Here is an 8,639-nt window from a genome sequence, read left to right on the forward strand (position 1 = left end):
AGTTTCCTCCTTAATTTCCTCCTCTGTTTCTTAATCATCCTCCTTCTCTTCTCCCTCTTATTCTTTAGCTTCATCATGTTCCTCTGTGTTAGCTCCTTCTTCATCCATCTCATCCTTATCTTGCTCTGTATCTTCCTCTTCCTGTTTTACCTCCTCTTCACTGACAGTAGGACTAACATCATAAGTGAGGGCTTTGATGTCATCCTCTACTGGAAAGTCTCTGAAGACTGACCATGTTATAGGGGTTCTGAGGTTTTGGAGGGCATCTTCAATGAGGATCCTAATCAACCCATTGTGAGACAATTGTTGGGAATTCCCCTCCTTCAATTTGATTCTTGAGTCTATGAGTGATTGCAGAAAGAAATATGGTATGTTGAGTCTTTGGTGAGGTGGTGTTTCTACCCCATATCTTAATTCCTCAAGGATCCTAAAATGATAGCCATAGACAACAATAAATATACCCTCACATGAGATGTAATTGATGAGTTGGTAGCCTACCTCACTCCATGGGTATGGCAGACTTTCCCTCCTTACTCCATTTTTGTCCTTAGTGGGTTCTTTACCTTCTAAAAATAATTTCTTTTTGCCACCTAGCTATCTCCTTTGTCTTCTTTCTCCATGGGATTCCTAGGGGAAGTGTGGTGACCCTATTGATGAGCTCTGGGGTGATATCTATAGTGAGGCCCCTTACTAAAATAGTGGCATGGATTGTGCTATGTGGAGTGAGGGAGAGAGAAAATTCTTGAGCCACCTCATCATCATACCCTCTGAATTTTTTGTAAAACCCCATCCAGTTGTGTCTTGTAAAGATTTCAAGCACTGGGGGTGTTTTTGAATTCTCACAGTGTTTGTGGGCTCTCTCCTATTAAACCCTCCTATCATCTTGCTAGTGAAGCTTGATGAGAAAATGAGAGGGTTGACACAATTTTTCAAATGCAGGAGAAAAACAGAGTTGACTATGTATTTAATTCACTTCACACAGTTGCTAAATTCACTCAATTTTAGAGTATCCCTAGTTCATTTACTTGCAAACGGGGAAGAAATTCTATATTCTACCTCTTTAGACAGGTTGCAGTGGCCAATACCTGCGATATCCCTTCTGAACTCTTCTCTTCCAATCCTGTAGATAGTCTCTATGTATCTTGTAGACTGTATCCTGTAGGAATTCCTTTGCATGCTCTTGTAGTAATTCCTGTGTAGAACGATGGATCTTTTCTTCCAGTAGGTGGCTTGGGTTATGAGAGACTTGATTGAGGGAGTTTCGAGGAGGTAAAATGCATGAATGCACGGGAACGATGTTTTATTTCCTCTTATGGTGATTTGGGGTGAGGTGGCGTGCTGGAAGAAAAGTTACATTGCCATTTTCAAATCATTGGTCCCTAGTACCACCTCATCATTTCCCACTCCTCATAATAAACTCCCACCTCATAGATCCGTATTCTAACCAATTTTTTCCTACTCCTTCTTTGTCTTTTAGTTGACTATAGCCACGTGTGAGAGTACGCCCAGTTGTGCATGTGCTGACTGAATGAAGGTGGCCGAGTTAACTGGCCACCTTTTCACTTATAAACAAAATATCTCATAACGCTTACAATTTTTTACTACATGATGCGTATGAGTGAGCGAGTGGGATACTTACATGTGGTTTCAATGCTATGCTGCAGTTGTCAAAGACCATAGGTGTTGCGTTGTATATTTGGTGCATGCCATTCTTCTTCCTCCTCTTGTTGCCTGCTAATGGTTTCTTTGATTTTGTAGGTATCTGTGGCTGAATATCTGATGCAGCTATTGTGGAGCCCCTAGATCATCCTAGTGAAGACCTGTTGCTAGTGTGATTGGCAGTTTGTGGGATAGGCTGCTACAGGATTTCCTACAAGATGTCTTGTAGTTTCTTCTCCCTCAAAATTCTTTAATCATTTTTCTTGCTAGGGTTGTGAGGATGGTGACATGGATGGAAAGAAGGAGTAGAAGTGTGGACAATAAAGGATACTCAGGTAATGCTCTTACTCCTCTCTATCTCCCTTTTTTTTCTAAGACTGGCAGAAACTGTTGAAACTAATTTTTTTTGTTTTGAATGGTGAGTGCAGGAATGACGATGGTGGTGGATGAGGTGAGGTGCTAGATCATGCATAGGGTGAATTTTAGGGACCTAACAAATCCATGATGTGCCTTTGGATTTCTTCCTATAGGATTTTCGGGTCACTGTAATTCCTACAAGATCATCTTGTAGGTTTTGAGGGGATCCTGTAGGAATATAGAGGATCTTGTAGAAAACACAGTCTTTGCATAAATCAAAGCAATGGAGTGGAAAAATGACAAAAATGATGGAGGGATGCATGGTAAGGAGTGGAGAAGATGAATATGTGAGAGGGAGAGGTCTCCTTGGGATCCTCTTTTGCTCCTTGACTATCTTTCTCACCCACCTGCAAATGGAAATTTCATGACAAATATATATATATATATATATATATATATATATATATATATATATATTTGAAAAAAGCCTAGGCTGCTTCAGAGAGGTTTTGACCCTAGCTATATGCGCTGGGCACCTCAAGGAAGGTTTTCATCTAGCGATCTTATTCTCTTTTTCTTTTTGTTATTTTTTCTCTTTTTTTCTTTTTTCTCATCACTGGGCTACCTCATGAGGTTTTCAACCCAAATATGGGACTCAGGCACCTCATGGAGGTTTTCACCTGAGTCCTTATTCTTTTTTCTTTTTTTTTTCTTAGTGATTTGATGAGGGAGGAGTTGGAACTTGCTCCACCATCATCACTGTTTTATTGATATTATGAATGAACCCTTTTTTTGATAAAGGTCTCTTGTACATTTTCAATTGGTGCCCATTAACAAGCAAAGGAATGGCTTATTCATCTATAGTTCTGATTTGCACTAAACCATTATCATGGCATCTTTCCACAACATAGGGTCTGAGCTATCTTGTCCTTAACTTACCCTTGAAGTATTTATACCTAAAATCATATAACAATGCCCAATCTCCCTCCTGAAATTGCTTCTCCTTAATATTTTTATCATGCCAGATCTTCCTTTGAAGTTGCACTACCTTTGTATGTAGGAGGACCTGCATGTTGAATTCATCCAAGCCATTCACTTGGAACAATCTATCTTTCTGTTCACTGCTAAGATCCAAATCTAGTTGGGATGCCATCCTTAATGTGATATATTCAAAATCAATGGACAACAAGGCCTTTTCTCCATAGACCAATTCATAGGGTGTGAATCCAGTGGTGCTCTTCCATGTGGTATTATAGGCCCAGGTGGCCTCAACTAGTATCCAGCTTGCAAGTTGTAGAACTGTTGTGGTCTTCCTCAATGACCCTTGGAGGTTGAGCTTGAGAATGGTGTCCTTGGTCATCACATTAATGGCAACCCCAAGATCAATCAGATTGTGTGGGACAATGGTGCCATTGATGTGCACATCTACTACCGGGCTTCCAGGGTCCAGATATTTTGGACATATTATCTGCCCTAGCATTAAGTCGGATAGCTACCTAATGACATTAATGGTAGGGGCATCCCTTTTTCGCCTCCCTGGATGCTTGAATCATTTCTCCTTAATCAACTTGTTGTAAATTGGAACATCTTTTTTTGCGTGGAGAAGGGGGATCTTTACACATAGTTTTTTCAATTCTCCCAGAAGTTTAGTCTCTTCTGGGGTAGGCTGGAGTTGTTGGGCTAATCTTTGAGGAAAGGGTGGATTTACTTTAAGGTTTATTTCCTATCTTTCTTCCTCAACCTCCCTACGTTGAGGGAGAGGTTGGTTGTCCAGGAGAACTCTCCCAGATCTTAGCTTAATCTCTTGTATTTACAACATAAGATGGATATGATGTCTCTCCACTATATACTTGTTTAGCAAGCCTATTGTTTGGGTTTGGATTTTGCTGGGTAGGCATCTGGGGTTGCTTGGGTGGAGCAGAGTGTAGGAGTTGTGGTTGGGTAGGTGGTGAAGGCAATAGAGTTGGAGCATTGTTATATTAGGACCTCCACCCCTGGAGTGGTGTATTCCACTGAGTTTGTGGTGGAGTGTAAGGTTGAAATGACTTGCTAGCTGGCTGGGAATGATACTGAGATGCATAGGACCAAGGAGGGGGTGTAGACTAGGAAGGATGAGTAGGGGGTCCCCAACAAGGTATAATTGTGGTTTGGTTGGGGTTGTAATATGTATGGGATGACCCTTGCATGCCCTGCTAGTATGGTCTAGGCCCAGGAGGTCTCCTTTGGTTAATGTAGCAAAGTTGCTCAGTGACCCCTTCAGCTGCTTAGTATACAAATTTGAGTCCAGGTAATGAAGGGCACTTGTCTGTGGAGTGGTTTTCTTCATAGACCGAGAAAATTTCAATATAGTTCAATGGAAATTTGGTCCTAGGATGCCTCCTGGTGCATCTAGGACAAAACATGGCCAAGGCTCTCTCTACTTCCTCCTGCTTCCTTGTAATGTTCATGGTGTCCATTTGCAAGGAAAGGGTTTGTAGCATCTCACTTTTGAAATCTTCCAGCCTGTTTCCAATTTCACCCTTGATGGATGAGTAGGAAGATGATGTACTGGCCATAGGTTGACTACCCATACCCTTTTTCCTGGCCGCCCTAGAATGGTTTCTAAAGACATTCTTGATATCCTCATTGAGTAATTGGTATATATCTCCTCCTGCTAACATATGTAAGGTATCCAGAAGACCTTATCTTACTACTATGAGCAGAACCAGTTTTAGTGACTTAGGGTCAAGTGTGCACCTGGCCCTTTTCTAACTGAGTTGGAATCTTTCTTCGTAGTCTTCTAAGGATTCATCATGGCCTTTGGTCATCTTGAAAATTTCTTCTTTAGTATCCTTTGACCGACAGTAGTCCCGATATTGTTTGTTAAAGGTCTATTGCATCTAAGCCCAAGTTGTGATGTTATCTCCATGTAAACCCATGAACCAACACAATGCTGCATCCTTGAGGGTAGATGGAAATAGTTTTAAGTTTTTCTCATCATTTATATAGTCATAGGTTTAACATATAACAAATAACTAAAATAGGAAAGTGTCAGGGCCCTCTGTAGTCAAGCCATGGAAATGAGGTAGGGCAGAGGGGCTTATATTTTTCATATTAGTGTCCCTGTTGGTTTCATTGATGGGGAAAGCACCCTCAAATCTCTCTCTATTCCCTCTGTCATTCCGGTTTTCATCCATTGGTTCAGTAGGAATGGGTTCTTCTTCTTCTTCTTCCCCTGTAGGTTCTTCAAATATGTCAGGTTGCTCACCTAAAGGTTCCTCTAGTTCATAGCCACCGAAGAAGAGAGAAGGTTGGTTGTTGGATATAGTTGGGGTATTTGGAAAAAATTTCACTAAGTTGTCCCTATTCCTATGAGGCATGAAAGGAAATATTTTTGGGTTTTTTTTGTACTTTTTTTTTAACTTGGAAAGTACTTGCTGAAATGAAATTGTTAATTGAATGAAAACCACTGACAGAATCAAAAAGCTACTTGTTGAATTGAAATCCTACTTGTAGAATGGAAAGGAAAGAAAATAATGAAAAATGAAAGAAAGGAAGAAAGTAGGTTACTTTTGCATAAATAAACTAACAACAGAATATTGAAGACAAGAAATAGAAGAAAAAGAAAGTAGTAATCACATTCTACTTAGACACCTCCCCGACAATGGTGCCAAAAAGTGATGAGCGCGAGTATTGCAGCAAGGATGCTGCAACTCCTCGGCTATTGGCTTTACTTATCAACCCAGGGTTCATACAAACTTGGAGGTGACAGTGTTGTATGAACAAGTAAAATTGATGGTCCTACCTATTGTCACTATTCAACCGGTGATAGACCACTAGGGTTCCAAGCCAGACTTCTATAGAGTCTGAAGAAGCTTGATTCTTTGATGGAAGAAGGGAAAATCTACTCTAAGAGAGCTATGGTACTGCAGTAATAAAAAAACAACATGTAATGGTAAGTCACACCATACCCTAATTAACCATTTAAGCAACTATGATAAGAAGCATCACTAAATCAACGCTAAACAAATGATACTATCTAAGTTACAGAAGTAAAAAGCATCAAACCATACTAATGTGCAAGCAAAAAACTAAACTAAATCTGTTTTCACTCTTTTAGTTTTTTTAGGCAAAATCAAGTATGCAAACTAATTATTATTGTGGATGTGATAGGTGGATGGAAGGTGTTTGAGGATGGCTAGAAGGATTATGAAGTGATTGGATGGTCTGGAGAGGTCCTAGGAGGCCTTTTGTGACTTCCTAGAGGTTTCCCATCAATTTAGCCTCAAAACAGGCCGTTTTGAGGAAAACCTACAGGATGTACTAGAAACCTATTGGATGATCCTATAGGAATTATATGAAACCTACAAGATTCAGCTGGGAGCTAATTGTGAAGTCTCAGAGGTGTTGGGAAGATTGTGACAAGTGTTTGATGAGTGGAATGTGGTGTTAGAAGGTCTAGGAGCACACAGGAGTCAATATCCAAGATAAGAGATGGCTAGATTCACTCGATGTATCTAGGGGAATTTCAATGAAAAATATGAAAAACTAGTGAGGGTGCTGGTGAAACAAGAGATGGCTAAGGTCGATGAAGTGGAAGATGATTGTTGGTGATGAAGTCTATGTCTCCTCTTGAAGTACCTTCTCTGCTTAAAACATGTGTGTCTTACAAGAACTATGCAACAAGATACATTTTCATAAACTAGAATAGCATGAATCAATTGCATATATTATGCATGAAGAAAGTTGCTGAAAGGAATGAAAGCATGAGTGAGATGTTATTATAGAAATGGAGATGGAAAAATATGACAATGAAATCTACCTTGCAACATGAACCAAATACTGAATCAAAGTCAACAAACTCAGAAGCTCATACAATAACTAGAAATCTGTGTTTTCGGGGCTGCTGAAGGGTCCCTTCCTCAAGCCAAGTATGCAATAAGTTATGGTAATAGTTGGCTTCACTAAGCTAGGAGGTGAATTAAGGCCCATATAATTATCCAATGATGGGGCGCATCACATACTTGGTGTAGGCCATCTAGAAGACTATAATTCTTGTGTTCCACTATGTTGAGAGAAGTGTGTGCCAGTCTCAGAGTTCTAGTTATGGGAATATACATATTGTTATGGTAAGCCACATGGGTGCCATGTGGCATGACATAAGGAAACTTTAAAACGACAAAAAAAAATGTATTGTGTCTACCCCAGTCTTGTAACGACACCATGAGAGTTGGATGACATAATAACCACCTTTGGTCAACAAGTGGGGATTTGTTACAGTACAGGGGGGGATTCTTGTTTTAACTTTTTAGGAATTGCATTATGGTAGTTATTTTGTGTCCTTTCTTATAGAGCTAAATTTATAATGAATTTTTATGCAGAATAAATGCAGCAGAGAAGTCCCAAGATACTGAACCAGAATTCATTTAGTGGGTTGGTCGCATGTAAACATCAACTCAATCCTAGATGCAAATAGTTCCAGTTTGTGGGCTTGAGGGTGGAGTCTAGTAACCATGTTTATTTGTTTGTTACATGATATTAACAATTGAAAATTATAGCATTACATAGAAATTTGGAATACAAGAACAGACCCCCAAAACAAAACATATCAATATAAAGAAGTGAATCCAAAAGGGTGAAATGATAAATGTGCATCCAAGAAACATTACAAAGGAAAATGTTATGCATATCTGAAAATCAACTTAAGGTTAATGTAACAAACAACAAACTAAACATGGGAAAAAATGTGGTACCTGATACTCAACTTTTTCTACTAGCAACTGCAAGACTTTACCGATCTCACATAAAACAAGGAGTGTTAGATGTTTGTCCAATTTAACTGCTTCAATTTTTTTTTGAATGCAAGAAATAAACCTTGAGATTTTCTCCTCCCTTGATTGGACATTGGAACAAATTATTGACAACATCTGAAAGGTTGCTCAAACAATGTGTTGAATAAGATATTTGGAAAGATTCTATTGTAGCTAGCATTTGATTTTTCCCTTTTGTATTGACAGCTGGAAGGACACCCTTAATATTGGTGTCTCGCAAAATTCTTTTGATCATATTCTCTACCATGGACAAAATTTTTTGTTAACCCAAGAAAAGTATCTCTTTTACAAAACTTGATTTTGTGAATCTACGTTTCATTTGACTTGCAAAAGCCTTGACAAGTGCATCGCAAACTTGATCTATCAACATTGGATCACCTTCCTGTATAGTCATGACAAGCTTTATGTAAATAGATTGACCAAGCTAAAATTATGAGAATAATCATCACATGACTGTGTATCCCAAACTCGATCTGTCAACATTGGATCACCTTCCTGTATAGCCATGACAAGATTTATATAAATAGATTGGCCAAGCTAAAATTGTGAGAATAATAATCACATGACTATATACTACAACACGTAAAGCAAAAGATCATGTAGCATTCAATGCTTTAGAGGAAAAAAAATTGCAAACAGAATCAGGGGGCATTTCTTACTTCAATGCTAAATTAGTTGATAAGTTATGCAACGTGTTAATGACAAGTTACAACATTAGATGCAGGATTTCTTAAGAAATCCATAACCTTATGAAATTGTATAAATCAGATATTTAAAGGAAATATTTATAGAGAGGAATTAAAAGGGATAATG

At 38.9% G+C, this 8,639-nt stretch overlaps 1 pseudogene; it reads right to left on the reverse strand.

Moving 5' to 3' along the window:
• Positions 1–7,703: 7,703 nt before the first annotated feature.
• Positions 7,704–8,220, reverse strand: LOC149192906 (conserved oligomeric Golgi complex subunit 5 pseudogene; annotated as a pseudogene).
• Positions 8,221–8,639: the final 419 nt, after the last annotated feature.

Source organism: Pinus tabuliformis, chromosome 2_2, assembly GCF_031772625.1.
Source record: "Pinus tabuliformis cultivar Carrire ecotype Pingquan chromosome 2_2, CPIR1, whole genome shotgun sequence".
NCBI lineage: Eukaryota > Viridiplantae > Streptophyta > Pinopsida > Pinales > Pinaceae > Pinus > Pinus tabuliformis.